The 17888-nt window shown below is 41.4% G+C and overlaps 1 protein-coding gene across 5 annotated transcripts in view; it reads left to right on the plus strand.

Annotated features, from left to right (window-relative positions):
• The window catches only part of LRP1B (LDL receptor related protein 1B), a 1302041-nt gene that overhangs the window by 319363 nt on the left and 964790 nt on the right, over positions 1–17888 (plus strand). The window lies entirely within an intron of this gene.

The following is a 17888-nucleotide window of genomic DNA, read 5'->3' on the forward strand; positions in this document are numbered from 1 at the left end:
TTCTGTATTCATTCCGTTAGGTATGTTCACTCACAATATTTTAACAGCTTTTCTTTCTTAGTGACACCCCTGTCTGAGGTGAAAGTTGCACTCTCCTCAATCTCTAATTAATTGTGCCAGCAGCCATAACATTTTATTACGTGATTCGGATAGCTTTTATTTGGCATGAAATAAAGTTGAATTAGCTTTGGGGTAAGGAGCTGGTACAAGAATGGAACCTTTTATTTTAGGCTCTTTAAAAACAAATTTCTTAGAAGATTTTATAGATGCTTTTTAGCTTAGCTAGTTTACTTCAGGGATCTGATTTTTGCCTTCGTAAGTTAGTAGCTGACAGCTCAAACATAAGGGTAATCAAATCTTCTCTTGCCATCTTATTACTGCTCTTCTTTTCTTTTCTCTCTCTATGTGCACCTCCATCCCCACCGGTATCTTAGCCATTTTCTATCCTATTTACTCATTGTTGGAGGGTGGCATTATAACATCTTCCCCAGTGGAAGGACATCAGATATATTGGTATATCGGTCAGTGATCATTTTCTCTTCCGCTGGTCTCATCTAAGTATATTGCAGTTACAGTGGTTAGGGCCAGACTGTGAATCTCACTTGGGAAGAAGAGCAACTCTGCAAGGCTACTAAAGGAACAGGGGAAAGAGTGTGTTCTTATTGTAGGTTTGGTGTAAATTATTCTTCCCTGACTTGACTCGTCAAGAAAAGGGGAGAACCAGGGACCAGACTGTGACTCTGGGTCATAATCTGTTTCCAGTTTGTTCCTGGGTGTGCAGTGCAGCTAAACAATACTCTTGCTAAAGGAATGTGATAAAGTCACCATTTAGCTCTAAATTATCATAATATTCTTAACTCTTTTATGGATTCTTTCATCCTAACTATACCCTGGACCAGAAATGAAAAGGGAAGACTAATCTCCACATCCTTGTGACAGTTATACCTTTATCCAAAAAAATAATTTTACAAGAAGATAGTTACTATTCATCCCTGTGGCCTTTACATGGATACTTAGCATAAGATCAAAATGCTGTAACCATGCTCTTGCTTCTGATTCACACCCACGCTCTATGGCTGATTTGTGTTATTATCAGAGACTCTCTAGGTGACAATTGCCTCTGGGAAACAAGCCTTCAAAGTACTGCATTCAAATGGTATCTGGATAAGAAGATGCTTAATTCTCATGGGTTTTCTATTTATAGACCTGTATTTAGGATCTGAGATTATCTGCCTAATGATGCTTTTTGGTGCTTCTGTGTTTTAAGATGGCTTTATTTTACTAAAATACATTTTACAGCCTATTATTATTCCATAATGTAGATTAGATTTTTTCCATTTTAAAATGAAATGAATAGAATTCATAGGCGAATGGGATGAGATAAAATCACCATACAACTTAATTATGAATATTTTTCAATTTTTATTCTCTAAAAATGGATCCAAAATATTAAAATATCAGCTCAATAAGAGATGGTCTGAATCCAAACCCCTTATCTGAATTTACCTGAACTTCTGCTCAATCTAATCTCTATTCTCTGTGCATGCAATTCTTGATACCCCAGTTAGGTTGAGTAAAGAACCCCAACAATTCAAAGTAAACCCTATCTGAAACCTATAAGTTTCACACAGTTACAGGACCTCCATCATTTCACATTTTGGATGGTGACATTCAAAAACACTAACTGGATCTTGCATCTATTTCTGTCTTTCACAAAGAGCTTCCTGTTACAGCTCTTACATAGATCCTAATGGTCTTTATTCTTCCAACTGCAACGCCTGAGGTGGTTGACCAACAGTTTCCCCTTGTATTCAGCTTGTATTCAGTCTTTGAGCAGGCACGTGTGAACACACGCACACACAGACAACCCCTGTAGGAAATTTAAGTTGCAGATGAGCTACTCACTTTAAGTTCTGCAGCATCAGCAATGGGTCGTACTGCTGCTCTTGCATTGTCGTTTGACCTTATTCAGAGGAAGGAGATGCAGCAGAGTGCACTAGATTAATAAAAAAAAAATACTGAATTTATCAGAGGTGCCAGTGGAGGACATTCAGCTGTTCTCCTGTACATTTCTTTGTCTTTATAGTTTATTTTAATTTATTAAAATTTAGCAAAGCTATTAATTCACAAGGGAACAATTTTGACACTGAATAGAAGGAAGATCGTTCACAGGTAGGAAAAGGATATTAAGTGTTTTTTAGGCCATTTCCTTGCTCTTAAGGGTCAAGCTGATGCTGATCTAAGTCCTGATTTCACAAAGCATTTAAGCATATTTGGGATTTTTGACCTTGTAGTGGTTCAGTGCAAATTATCGATTAACAAGGTTAATCAGCTCCCTCAGTTTATTAAACATAGATAAATCAGCACAAGCAAAGAGGTTCACATATTACCAATCTGTAGAACAGTTTTGCAGAAGTTACATTTCAGTGTGTCTCAGACTGTGAACTCAATTCTGCTCATATTTATATTCCTCTCGTTTATGACATTTTTCAGGATACAGGACATCTGTATCAACTATCCCTAGCTGATTGTACCAACTGTCTCTAGAACAATGTTCATATTTGGCAAGCATCAACATAACACACATCTCGTTTCTGACAGTCTACACATGCAAAGAGCAGAGATTATATACTAGTTTATCTACAAGTAACTTTCCACAATAGTGCTTAGCATGAATGACGGCATCCTGGGAATATATTTCAAAATTATACAATTTAGCATAAATACAAAGCATTCTGTTTTACATGATATTGGCTAACAGTACGTACTTAGAGTTAAACATATTCTTAATTGCTTTGCTGAATCAGGGTCTGAGCGCTGTGTTGAATAGGGATAGACTTAAGCATATGCTTAAAGCAAAGCACTGATGTAATTTTCTGAATTGGTACCATAAATCGCTAAATACTATTCTTAAGGAAAGCCTGTTGTGACAATGAATTGGAAGTGTTGTTTTTCCCAATGGTATAATGCTTTCCATAGGACTTTATAATGCGGTATCCACACATACATGGTCACTTCTTACAGAACATTCACCTCGTCTCTTTGACAATCTAAATGTGGATGGAATACATAACGTTACTAAACATACAACACCTCTAGCAACATTTTGCACAGATGCAAAATAACAGAGAGAAGCTTGACAAGAACTTTGCGTGTTGTTAGGTGAACAGAGATTCCCTCTTATAATTTGTTTTCAATATGAACAGTAGGGATAATAATCCTAAATGTTCTGGTGGGACCAATTGAGATTCACATTTTAATACCGTCTCCATCATCAGCCAGGTATTTAAAGATTGGAGAATAGGCTAGCCAGTGGTGCAAAAGGACAGGGGCTGGAGAAGCCACAGAGACTGCTGGAAGAGCACTGTAAATGTAGCACTTGAATATCTACTGCCTTGGACCCTGTGTACTCATTTACATCTATGTAATGTGGTGTAATGAGATGGGTAGCAGTTTATAACCCTACATGTAAAATTACAAAAGGAGCATGGCAGTGAAATATTTGGCCCACAGAATAGTGAGTCAGAGGGTGGGTGCAGTTGATGTAAAAAAGCACAGTTCTTATGAGTGAATTAGAGGCTGGAGATGCAGTAAGAAACCAGAGGCCATAATCAGACCTTGTGTATCTCCATTAAATAAAGCGGATAAATATAGCCCCAGGTGAGAAACAGAGTATTGTATTACCATTGGATGGCATTGAGTGGGAATATTTCAGTATCATCAGAAGAGCAAGAAACTTTTATTGTCTCAAAGGAGGTGACTTGAGAACTGAGGTGCACAGTGAAGTTTGGAGAGTAGCAGAAGGATGTTGACGGTGTGCACAGGATTCACTTCTTACCAGTTCTGTAAGTCTGGGGATCAGCAAAAAGGAAAAGTGGAGAAAGAAAAATTGAGAGATTATGAAAACTGGCTTGAGAGCCACAGGAAAAAAATTGTTAATTTACAAAATAAATAAATATAAACAAAAATGACCCAATCACTAGTGTTTTAGAAATACTGATCTCAAACTCTGATCTTGCAATGAATCTTAGGCATAACAATATCCAGACTATGAACTACTTGGTTTGCCTTTTTTATTACTGCAGAATCATGTGCATTGAAGGCTTTATCGGAAGACAATATCTTGAACAATATGCCAACTGGACAGAAAATGCAATATTGTATGTAGGATTGTACTGGACATTACAGGAAAAAATACAGAAATATATTTAATACAGAAATATTATTTTCTAGAAATCATGGAATCATAGGACTGGAAGGGACCTTGAGAGATCATCTAGTTTGGTCTCCTGCACTCATGGCAAGACTACACATTATCTAGACTAGGGGTCGGCAACCTCTGACACGCAGCTCGCCAGGGTAAGCACCAGTTTGTTTATCTGCCACATCGGCAGGTTTGGCAGACCGCGGCTCCCACTGGCCATAGTTCATCATCCCAGGCCAATGGGGATGGCGGAAAGTGCCGTGGGCCGAGGGATGTGCTGGCCTCGGCTTCCCACCTCCCGCATTGGCTTGGGATGGCAAACCACAGCTAGAGAGAGCTGTGGTCTTCTGAACCTGCTGACGCGGAAGATAACAAACTGGCCCGGCCCGCCAGGGTGCTTACCCTGGTGAGCCACGTGCCAGAGGTTGCTGAACCCTGATCTAGACCATTCCTGACAGGTCTTTGTCTAACCTGCTCTTAAAATCTCCAGTGATGGAGATTCCACATTTCATCAGGCCCTGGTGACTTGAAGACATCTAATTTGTCTATGTAATTTTTAATTTGTTCTTTTCCTCTTTTAACCTCTGACTGTCCTTCATTTTCACTGTCATTCACTATATTAGTAATCCAATCACTACCAACCTTCCTGGTGAAAACTGAAACAAAGAAGTCATTTAACATCTCTGCCCTTTCCTCATTTTATCTTAAAATTCCCTCATCCCCGCCCCCTTGATTGAGTAAGAGGGCTACCCTGTCCTTGGTCTTCCTCTTGCTTCTAATATATTTGTAGAATGGTTTCCTGTTTCCCTTTATGCTATTTATTATGTTTTCACTTTATCTTATTTACTATGTTTTCAATTTAAAATGTGATCATATCTTTTTCAGAGATTTTACCATGTACAGAGCATTCTGTTATGTTACAGACTAAAAGGCTGACACACCAACACTTACTTTTGATTACCCAAATTCAACTTGTCCACCAAGAATGATAGTCCATTTAGATAAAGCACTTTGGGACACATTCATCTCAGCTGATACAGAAATGTGCAAATTATACTATGAGGTCTATTACATCCCAGAGCAATTAATCCCCAGGAAGGTTTCTATCACCACTACTTTTACAGTGAGGATGGACAGTTTTAAAGTACTTTGGAGTATTACGATTGTAACTTGGTAGCTCTATCCTGAACTCAGACAAGCTTCCTCCCTGCCATACCCAGCTTGTGTTAATGACAAACAACAAAGCAGATGTTGAAGACAAGTATTTGCAGGTGTGCATGTGGTCTTTCATAAACAGTAAGCCCCACAGTTGTGATCAGAGTTATATAGAAAACTGCTGAAAATTGTTCAGAGGATGCAACGTGTAGCTTTCCTTGGATTGCTCTGTCCTGTACCATGTCCAATGCTTGAATGGCCCTTGTCCCCTGAGGTGTCACTGGCAAAAAGAAGGTTGTTTCCACTTTTTACTGCCACACATTCTACCCCAACAGTTTAACATTTCTGGGGGTCCTATGTCCCAGATTCCAATTTTAACCATGACTGACTCCTGGCACCTCTGCCACAGCTTTACAAAAGAGACATGTGCCATTTAAAAATGTCACAAATGTGAAACACCAGCTACTTGAACAGATAGTTTAACTGTTGTTAATAGCAAAATTGTCACCTTCATATGACATGCATCCCATCCTTCCTCCTTCAACTGGAAAAGGCCCAGTGTGGGAAAGTTGCAGTCTTTCCGTTAAATATCCTGATCGAGTTTAGTGATTTCAAATTTGCAGTGTACCTCTTCTTCAGTAAAACTATTGATGTCCTTTATTTCAGACATTTAATTGAAAACAATGGAAACAAAGAAAGCTTTGAGGAAGTATTATTGAGGTGTATCAAGACTTACAATTCATAGCAGTGCAGTGTCCCCTAGCTATTAGCTTCAATGGTCTTTTGAGGTGATCTCACCTTTGTAGCCTGTAAACTTGTCTGTGTATTCTGCAGACTTAAAAGGTAATCTGATGACAAGCTCATATGGGGGCTGTGCAATGTTAATCAGTGTCACTAGATCTGAAACACTGCCATCTCTTTTATTCCATGACCTTGTTGTCATAAAGGGTGTAAGATATTCTGGCAGAGTCTGAAACCAACAAGGCTCATAGTGCAGCAATCAGTCTGTCTTGGATGTAAAGTTCAACCTGTGTTCCATGTAAAGTGCCAGAGCACAGCAGGAGGAATGCCAATAAAAATTAAACAGTTCAATGACACCTTTACAGCCTGAAAGTAGGACACTCAACAAACTCTAACATCACTTTTCTTATAAATAGTGATTATAAATCTTGGAAGTGTATTTCTTTTTAACTCTGCCATTGGTCCGTAAATAAGCACAATAGAACATTTCTTGTCATAGAGTGGTGTTTTAGTAAAGGAGTGTGTCATTGCTCATTATTTCTTTGCACAGACACAGATTTGCTAATGCAGGAGTTTACACTCTGATTCATAAAACAGATGATGCTGTACCAGTTGTTCTTCAAATTAAAGAGCACTTTCAAAATGGAAATGTTCCCTGGTTAAAAAAAAAAAAAAAAAAAGGAAAGCCCACACTGACTACCAATGAACAAGTGCTAACAAGTGAATTAAGTATGAGATTACCATACCCAAGAAAACTGGAAATTAATATGAGCAAGAAATTTTTGTTAGTAGAAAGGTCATATTGTCTTTAATAAAACTTCACTGAAATATTTAAAGATAATTAGAGTAAGTTCAGTAAGACCAAATATTATATTTCCCTCAATCAACATAATCATTCTTAAAATTGTATGCTACATTTTATTTCAAGCTAGAGATTTCCTGGGAGGCTGGGTAAAAGTCCAAAATTTGTTTTGTTTGTTTATTTATTGGCCTTGCAGAGGAAAATTACCCTTTAGTATTTAAAAAAGTTATTTATGAGGGGAGCTAAAAGATATAAAGAATTGTTCTAGGTGTATAAACTTTCAATGTTATACAAATACAATAAGGCCAGATCATCTTTTCCTTTCTAATCTACTCTACAAGGGTCATCCACGTGAAAGCCTCCTCTCCTCATGCTGAATGGAGGCTCAGATACTTGCATCCTATCCTCACTACCCTGGAACAGGTATATGCAAGCCAGTGTCCACACAGCAAGAGAGTTGTAACCAGAGTTAGGGGTGGTTTGATGGATGGGGGAAGCAGTTCCCTGCTGCTCCAAGGTACTTAGCTGGAAAAATTAATGTAGCCTTAGGCTAAATTAATGTGTACACAGAGAAACCGGGGGTTTCCAAGAGCTACCATGTCTAGTTAGGGCTCCCTAGTTGTCCTAACTCCAACAGAGCTGTGCTGCGGAGTTCTATGCATCCCCTAAGATACACCAGGCTTGGGAGCAGCTCTTCCATGTGGGGACAAACTCCATATCATTTTCTCCCCTCTTCCATTCAGATGCTTTGAAGTAATTGCTGTGATGAATTCAGTGGAGAAATTGTCACATAAAGTTCCCTCCCATTGCTTTTAACAGTGTAATGGGTCAGTCCAGCACATACAAATATTTAGAAATATACATTACCTCCTACTAGGGTTGCAAACTTTCTAATCGCACAAAACTGAACACCATTGCCCCACCCCTTCCCTGAGGCACTACATTCACCATCCTTTGGTGGTTCATTTTCCCCAACCCTCACTCAGTTTCACTGGGATGGGGTAGGACAGGGCTGGCTCTAGCCATTTTGCTGCCCCAAGCATGGCGGCATGCTGCGGGGGGCGCTCTGCCGCTCGTCAGTCCTGCGGCTCCGGTGGACCTCCTGCAACCGTCCCTGCGGAGGGTCCGCTGGTCCCGCGGCTCTGGTGGAGCATCCGCAGGCAGGCCTATGGGAGGTCCACCGGAGCTGCGGGACCAGCGGACCCTCAGCAGGGACGGCTGCGGGAGGTCCACCGAAGCCTCCTGCCACCCTCTCGTCAACCGGCAGAGCGCACCCCATGGCATGCCACCCCAAGCATGCCCTTGGCGCGCTGGGGCCTGGAACTGGCCCTGGGGCAGGAGGTTGGGGTGTGGGAACTGTGGAGGACTCTAACTGGGGGTGCAGGCTCTGGGCTAGGGCTGGGAATGAGAGGCTTGGGGTGCAGGAGGAGGCTCCAGGCTGGGGGTGGGGAAGAGAGGTTCAGGGTGTGGCACGTGGCTCTGGGCTTGGGCAGGGGGTTCAGGTGCAGGGGGAGTAAGGGCTCTGTCTTGGGGTGCAGGATCTGGGGTGGGGCTGGGGCTGGGGGCTTGGGGTGCAAGAGGGGGCTCCAGACTATGACAGGGGATTGGGGCTCAAGGTTGGGGTGTGGACTTAGCTCAGGCAGCTCCCAGGCAGCAGCTCAGCGAGGGCATAAGGCAGGATTCCTACCTGTCCTGGCACCGCGCTGTGCCCTGGAAGCAGACAGCAGATCCAGCTCCTAGGTGGATGTGTGCACGGCAGGCAGCTCTTTGCGCTGCTCTTGCCCATGGGCACGGCCTCCACAGTTCCCATTGGCTGTGGTTCCCGACCAGTGGGAGTGCGGAGCCAGTGCTCAGGGTGGGGGTAGCACACGGAGCCTCGTAGCCCCGCCTGCCTAGAAGCCAGACCTACTGGCTGCTTCCAGGGTACAGTGCGGAGCCAGGACAGGTAGGGACTAGCCTGTCTTAGCTCTGCAGCACTGCTGATCAGACTTTTAATGGCCCAGTTGGCGGTGCTGAACAGAGTTATCAGGATCCTTTTTCGACCAGGTGTTCTGGTCAAAATCCAGACACCTGGTCACCCTACCTCCTTCTGACTCCAAACTGTGAAATATCTATTGCTGTGCTGAGCACCGGGGGTGAGGCATGGATTGTAGTGAGAGACGGGGGAATATGGCAGGACAGGAGTCTAAAAGGTAGGGTGACCAGATAGCAAGTGTGAAAAATTGGCACACTTTGTCTCTTTGGGGTCGAGGGAAGTATAGTTACCTATATAAGACAAATCCCCTAATATTGGGATGTCTGGTCACCCTGCCAAGAAATGGCTTGAAGTGAATCATGGCTATGGGGCAGGTGGCTAGGAGCTACACTGACTTGGGGTTGAGGACAGTGGAGGCATGCAGAAGAGTAGCATAGAGTGACATCTCTCTCTGAGAGGAAAGGCTCTTGGGGAAGCAATAGGAAAGGACCATGACTCTGCTACGATTAAAGCAAAGGTCAAAATAGTGAATTATTAGATAATTAGAAATGGATCCCTCAGATAGGAAATGTAATTTTATAATCCCCTAATCATTTATTGTTTTGATCTTTGCATATATATTTTTTAAATTTTAAGGAGAGAAATTAAGGTAGCATGCGTGTCATGACTTCAGTCAGGTGATGGTGACTGATAAATATTTACATGGCCAAGTGTAGCTCTCAGGTATTTATTTCCAGGCACTATTGCATTTCTTATCTTTACGGGGTTGGGGTTTTTTTGGCGGGGGAGGGAGTCAGAGAACAGAGCAAGGTTGTTTTGAAAAAGATACAATCTTTATAAAGAAACTATTGTTTTGGGTTGTTTGCTGAATGTCACTGAAAGATTTTCATCTTCGATGCTCTTCCAGCTTTTCATTTAGGAATGGAAAAAATAAATAATAAAATGTACAATGTTGTTAAGCCTGTATAGCCATAAGTTTTCATACTAACCAGCACAGGAAACTATGAAAATTTTGTTTTTCTTATACCAAGTATAAGTCATCAAAAGGTCCAGAGGTTCAGATAAGCCTCTAAACATTTTATTTCTTATTGAAATTTTATTTGAACTATCAATCTGCTGGGGCCTTTTGGAGGAGCAGGGTCTCCCTCAAACCCCCTGCAGACCCCACTGCCAGTCATTTATACTGTCTTTTCCCACAGTTCGTAGCACAACAGAGAGTTGCTGAGTCAAACAAATAGACAAAAGAAAGGTCCTCTCCCTTCTGAAGGAAAACAAAGAAAGGCAAAGTAGCCTGTCTCTCAGGAAGGCTTTCTGGATTCACCTCTGAGCTTGGTTTATCAGGGTCTATTACCCCTTAGTGAAACCTATCTTCAAACCCTCCTCTTGGGGCATACAGCTTCAGGAGCAGCAAGTTCTGTGACTATCTCTTCAGCTGACCTGCTTCTATTTTTAACATCCACTGAGGTGGAAGCACCCACCTCCTGTTCACTGCTCCTTCCTGTGGCAGGTTTCCCCCTTTTAGGCACCTCCCCCACTAGGCAGAACAAGTCTTGCGGGTGCACTTTATTAGAGCTGAACAGGCCTAGAAGAGCTTGTTAGTCTCCTCTCCACCAGAGAGAGAGAGAGAGAGAGAGAGAGAGAGAGTCCCTTCACTGTCTCCAGAATATTCCTTGAAGGAGAGTGAAAGCTAGATTACTTGTGGGCAATCACACATACTTCCTGCTTCTGAATATAACTATCACACCAAGAAAAAAGTCTCTTTCATGATATTTTGGCACTTTCTGACACTGGCTCTAGCAAGAAACAAAAACACAGAGATGTGAGAAAACAGTAGAGGGAGTAAGAAGCGTGTTAACCACATTAATGAAACTCAAAGTTTCGGGTTGGGCTGGATTTCAGATTTGGTCAAAAACTCCAATTGTCTTTTATTTTATACCAACATGATTTTTGTTTAATTACTAATTCTATAAAATATATTTGAAATCTCCACCTCTTGCCAAAGAAAACAGGTTCCCATGTCTCTTTAACTCCCACTTGGAGTTCACCAGCTCTTGGAGCTCCAGACTGACTTACTAAAAGGACTGTAACTAAGATGGCTGCCAAACCCCTCTGACTCAATTTCAAGCATCTTGGAGTTAGAGGTGGGGACAGAAGGAGCTAGAAACTCCCAATAGGGAGGCTTCTGCAGGGGGTATTCTGGACAAGCAGTCCACTAGACCAATAACAAGCCAGGATTATACATCTATCAGTGAGAGAACAGCCTTATTTTATACAAACAGAAAGAAAGAAAGTGTAGTTTCAGGTTGGAAGTTAGGAGAGAGACAGCACAGCTCAGGAAGTCCTTGCTAAACTCCTACTCCTTCTAAAGGGAGTTCTTCCACTACTGTAAGACTCTAGCTGCATGGATTAGGCAATTCTAGCACTACAACAAGCAACATCAGGCAAAAAAACAACAACAACAACAACAAAAACCAGAGAGGCAACCTAGCTCTGCAGTGGGTACCAAAAGTGACAGGATGATTCCAAATCAGAAGAACCAGAAAGCCTTGTTGGAAGCATGAAAGGACCATCTAGCCAAAGATGAAGAAAAAGGAAGGTAACTGTTGTTAAATTGCCAGTGCTGCAACACTTCAGCTGAGTACACACAGTCTTGGATGCACACCTCAGAAAGGTGGCCAGGAGGGAGCTTTGGTTTGGAGGAGTAAATGGGTAGTGGGAAGTGAAGAAAATTGTTTATAGATGCTTGTTAATTAATAATTTAACCTGTTCCTTCCCCAAATCCTATTCTCTCTGTTATGCTGTTGTTTTGGGAGTGGTGCTCCTCTGTTGGTGTTTGTTTTATTCACCTTATTGTCCCCTAGCGTACTGAGCTTTACACTCCTTGTCAGCTAATAGTGGTAATTTTCCTCAATGGACAGCACTCCCATGTATAAGGCACAGTCAGGAGTTCTCTTGGGTGAAGGTACCTAGGGGACAGGAAAAAAAAACAAAAAAACCTCTAAAAGTCAGGACCCTACCCATGTAAGAAAAGGGAAGAAGCTGTTCTAAACACTGCTAATAGAAAGCACCAGGGAGAGAGAAAGTAGTAAGGGCTACAACCTCTTGCAGGGAATTCTCTTTATTGTTCTTGCATTCTGTTGGTGGAAGGGAGCAAAGTTTGTTCCCCATGACCCATCTCCTTGTGCAGCCTCGGCAGCAGAGTTGGCCTCTAATATCTACAGGTATAATAAGATTAGTTGGAAGCACAAAGCTGTCTTCTCAGTGTCCTCTTCTCACCATGCTGCTTCTAGACCCCTCCCTTACTGTTTTTCTTGGTTCCTTGTCAGTCATGCTTCCTCTCCCAGTCATTGTTCAAACAACTCTCTTGAAATGGGGTTCCCACAGCACAGTGGGGTGACCAGATATCCTGATTTTATAGGGACTGCCCTGATATTCAGGGCTATATCTTATGTACATGCCTATAACCCCCCACAAACTGATTTTTCACACTTGCTATTTGGTCACCCTACCTCACAGAAAGAACTTCTCAAAGAAGTTAAATCAGCCCCTGGCTGCATTAACTCCACCAGTTTGATGAAGGGATTATATGGCTCTGCCCCTGTCTTTTATCCTCCCCACTTGTTGGTTCTGGACCCTGCTGAGAGTCAGGGCAGAGGGGAAGTGCGGTGGAAGCATATACCTTCCAGTCTGGATGGTACTGGAGAGATCCATAAGCATAGGTGCGCCTTTGTGAATGGATCCCTGAAGGATGATCTGGGTGCATATGCTGGCTCTGAACAGCTGAATAGACTCCTGCCATAACTGCGAAGTAAAGAGGCTAATGGCAAAAAAATTGTGCTGATGATAGTCTGTTCTTCCTGAGAAGATAGTTACTCTGTGAATCTGGTTTTTATTAGAACATACTTATTTAAAAGGGTTTGTTTACATCTAATTCACAGCAAGCTGGGATGTGAATCTACTTTGTACTAGGTTGTCACAGACTGTCCATGTCAGTAGTGGCAACCTGTGGGCCACATGATGTTGACTGTCTGCAGGCACGGCCCCCCGCAGCTCCCAGTAGCCACGGTTCACCCTTCCTGGCCAACAGGAGCCGTGGAAAGCGGCGAGCCACTGGGAGCTGCGGAAGGCCGTGCCTGCAGACGGTCAACGTCAGCAAAATGTCTCGCGGCCCACAATCAGATTACGCTGATGGGCTGTATGCAGCCTGCAGGCCACAGGTTGCCACCACTGGTCCATGTGGACCCTATTGCTACACATTAACAGTGAGTTAATTTTTTTTTTTAATCTAGACCTCTTTGAAATGGGAGTATATCAAGGCACGTTAATAAATTCATGTTGCATGTCAGCAGAGTTCCTACGGATAGTTGGTCTGTGGTAGGTTAGTGCAGGGAAGAATCTGGCAAGCTTAGGTGTGAATAATTGTTCACATTGAAAAGTAAATGAACTGCCAAATGCAGAACATGGTATTTCTCTCCAGTGTCCAATTTTTCCATCGTAGATTTCAAAGGAGCTGTTGAAAAAAGGCAAAATAGAATTTGTTTTGCTGCAACCTAAGAATGTCATTACTATTTTTGTTGTTTTATGGGAAAATTTTAGTTATATTTATACATATTTTAGAAGAACCCTGAACACCTTTTCTCAAGAACAGAAAAATAGAAGAATCAATTTAAATCATCCATTTATTTCTCCAAGAGATCATCATTCTTACCCATATTTAATGCTTCTGCTATCACTTCAGAAATACGACTTCACCTCTGCATGCAGAAGAGAAATATATCAGATTTTATCATTATATTTGCTATATTGCACTGCCATTTTGTGTTAGAGTGAAAATCACGTGCACTGTAAAAAATCTACAGTCTCTAACCAATTATTACTGATGAGAAATTATCTTGTTTAACTATTTTCAATGTTACCTTGTTTGATCTGTTAACAACACATTTGTGGACTCAACGTCTTAGGTCAGACTACTTTCATCTAAACAAAATATAACCAAGTGTTTTTATTCCAAGAGATAAACCAAAAGCTGTGCTTCTGTTTTTCCCCCCTCTTTGTTCTGCAGTGAAATATCTACTTATTCACTTTTTCTCAAAAGTACTTAACCCTTCATCTTATCTTGTATATGTGTAGAGAACCTGCTGCAATCTACTGTAATAGAAGTGATATAATCTAGCTATTTGAATTAATGAATTCACACAAGCAATATTTTAAATTATTAATGTAAAAATAAATTCTCTGCAATTAAGGTTTTCCTAGTAACAGATCATAGTACTTACTGTCATAGATTTATCTTTTACTAATATATATTAAAATGATTTTGATTCAATAGTGTATACATAGTACAACCCCGATTTTACCAAGGGTTGACTACACCTCTTGGGAATTATGCCTGTAGGAAGTTCATCTTCTACAAAGCTCTTAAAATCCTCAAGACTAAAATTTTGTTTCCTAAACTCCAAGGACTGAAGATCTGTCATGGCATGCTCTTCATTCTCTTCTGCTAAGCCACTTGGCTCTCTCTGCACCTGGTATTGTCTTCCTCTCTTTCCTCTATCCACAGAGGACAGAGAGGTGGCACACACACAGTAACAGTGTAAGCTTCTCCATAACAGTCCAATGATGTGCCTCATCCTGACATGAAGCTATCATATTAAATCCAGAGTCTTCTGATGCTTCTCCAACTTTACTATTTTATGCTATTATGTTCCTATATGATGCCCATCACCACGTATCAGTGTGTCTTCCAGTAGGTACTGCCTGCTGTATATCCTATCCTTTGTTAATTTTACACGGTGCTTTGAAAAACCGACCAACTTTGATGTCATTATGGGATTCTTTTTCTGAGTAGAATCTGTGATTATGTCTGATTGCCCATAAACAGTAGTCTTTGTTGGTTTACCTTGATCACAAGTGCCCATTTCCAGCACTGACTGACTCCATGCCCATATTAAGCAATGTGTCTGGCAGATAATCTTGCAAATAATAATAAAAAAAATCTTCTCTGTAAAATATACAAAGTTGGAGAGTCAGGATTTTTTGTCAATATTACACTCAGGGGCGGCTCTAGCTTTTTTGCTGCCCCAGGCACGGCAGGCAGGCTGCCTTTGGCAGCTTGCCTGTAGGAGGTTCCCGGTCCTGCGGATTCGGCATATCCACTGCCGAATTGCCACCGAATCTACGGGACCGGCAGACCTCTCGCAGGCATGCCACCGAAGCCTGGAGCACTGGTGCCTGGAGCTGCCGCTCATTACACTTATTTTCAAATGTTTCATATTTTAAAGGATTTTGTGTGGTTGGCACTGACTACATACATGAACATTTCAAAATGGTGGCCAGCAAAAAGCGATCAAGCTGTAGCACCTGAAAATACTTTTATGGTCACCTGGAATTTATAATTAGGTACAACTTCTAACAACTTTCTGTGGTGGCATTAATATCTCAAGTAGTATCCAGTAATCTAGTGATGTGGGATTCCTGGGATAATATTTTCATTCAAGTGAAATCTGAAATTTGAGTTGAAGTAATGTATGCCTTATTAGTGGAGAAATGTATGGATGGAGTTACATATTTTTTTAAAAAATCCTTGACTAACGTAGAGTTCCTGCAGAATATAATTTTCAGCAGAGGTAGACAAATTTCAAAACCAACACAGATTAGGCCCATTCACTCACACACAACTACCTGTTTTCTAGACCTTGGTGGCAGCAGAGGCAGTATAGTAGCTATGCTATGTTTGGCTGCCATTTTATGGTTGCACCATGTCACCTGTCTGATAGGTACCACAAAGCAATCTGGCATGCTTCTCTAAGGAGCATTTACTTTCTGTAACTCCTCTCATGGTTCAGCAGCAATTCCTCTGTGGAGAGCAGCCAACTTTTGTGGAGGACAAAGACTGTTATTTGGAATGAGAGAGCATGAATCATAGCAAGAGTGACTAGATGTCCCAATTTTATAGGGACAGTTCTGATTTTTGGATCTTTTTCTTATATAGGCTCTTATTACCCTCACCCCAGTTCCGATTTTTCACATTTGCTGTCTACTCACTTTAATCATAGCACTTGTATTGTCTACAAACCTCCTTCATAGCTTTGCACATCCCCTGGCTACTCAGCAGGCGGAAGCAAAGGAGTGTAAATCTTCAGGTTTTATTAAAAAAAATATTGTGTTGAAACACAGTTGTCATAAACAGATAGCTAAGGGTTAATGTTCTTTACCTGGAAAGGAGTAACCTGAAACACCTGACCAGAGGACCAATCAGGAAACAAGACTTTTTCAAATCTGGGTGGAGGGAAGTTTGTGTGTGAGTCCTTTGTTCTTGTCTTGTATCTGTCCCTCTCGACTATGGGAAGGATTTTTCTGCCTCCTGCTTTTCTAATCTTCTGTTTCCAAGTTGTAAGTACAAAGATAGGAAGACCATAGGTTTGTTTTTTTGTATTTACATGTGTGTAGTTGCTGGAGTGTTTTGAATTATATTCTTTTTGAATAAGGCTGTTTATTCATACTTCTTTTAAGCAATTGACCCTGTATTTGTCACCTTAATACAGAGAGACCATTTTTATGTATTTTTTCTTTCTTTTTATATAAAGCTTTCTTTTAAGACCTGTTGGAGTTTTTCTTTGGTGGGGAACTCCAGGGAATTGAATCTGTAGCTCACCAGGGAATTGGTGGGAGGAAGAAGTCAGGGGAAAATCTGTGTGTGTTAAATTTACTAGCCTGACTTTGCATTCCCTCTGGGTGAAGAAGGAAGTACTTGTGTTTCCAGGACTGGAAACAGAGAGGGTGGCATCCCTCTGTTTAGATTCACGGAGCTTGCTTCTGTGTATCTCTCCAGGAACCCAGGGAGGGAACACCTGGAAGGGAGAAGGGAAGGGAAATGGTTTATTCCCCTTTGTTGTGAGACTCAAGGAATTTGGGTCTTGGGGTCCCCAGGGAAGGTTTTTGGGGGGACCAGAGTGCCCCAAAACACTCTAATTTTTTGGGTGGTGGCAGCTTTACCAGGTCCAAGCTGGTAACTAAGCTTGGAGGTTTTCATGCTAACCCCCATATTTTGGACGCTAAGGTCCAAATCTGGGAATAGGTTATGACAACAGTACATTTCTCATACTATGGAATCAATATTTAAAACATTTCATTATAAAGTTTTGTTGACCTGTGCATTAAGAAACTATCAGTTCCTTCAATATTATTTGAAGGAAAGAAGATGACAGGTGTGAGTATATATTTTTAGTTCATCTATCCAGGGATATCTTTAAACACACAATTCCTGTGGATCTGGAAATGCAGCAAGGCTGATTCTTATAACTCTAATTTGAAGAAATTTATTAATATGGGATAATTCCTAATGAAATGGTGAATGGTTTTTTTTCCTCTCTCTCTCTCTCTCTCTCTCTCTCTTTTGGAAGTTTTTTTTTTTTAAGGACGAGAAATACTGTATCTTTAAAACAGTCTCTAATAAACCAAATATGTAAGGTATAGAAAACTAGGGGCTTCTAGGTATCAGTAAATTAATCATTAAGGACATAATTTGTCTAATATTATATTCATTGAGATGACATGGGTGACATTTTGTGCTGTGTCTCTAAGATGAGCAGCACAAAAGTCACAGCAAAGGGAGTGGCACTAAGGTGGTTCTAAAACGTCTTTGTTCCTCTAGGATTTCTGGGCTACTGGACAGTATTAAATTATAGCTTAGACTCACCTGCTGTGTCCACCCTTGATACCCACTGCCACACCAGGATGTCTGGCAGGCCCCTTGTTGGACAATGTGAACTGCCTTGCACAAAACCTGCACCATAATGGCCAAATTCAGGTGTCTAATGTCTCTCTTGTGTTGTAACAGCATTAAAGGGCTCCAGTAAAGGGGAGAATCCCTTCACATTGGTACTTATAAAGTATTAGGTAAGAGGATAGGAACGGAAAGCCCAGAGGCTGCTCTAACTTCTGCTGACATCCAAGCCGGCTTATGGCTGGCATCAATATCACACAGGGATCTAGAAAGCTGCTGCATTGAA

Source organism: Gopherus flavomarginatus, chromosome 10 (genome assembly GCF_025201925.1).
Source record: "Gopherus flavomarginatus isolate rGopFla2 chromosome 10, rGopFla2.mat.asm, whole genome shotgun sequence".
NCBI lineage: Eukaryota > Metazoa > Chordata > Testudines > Testudinidae > Gopherus > Gopherus flavomarginatus.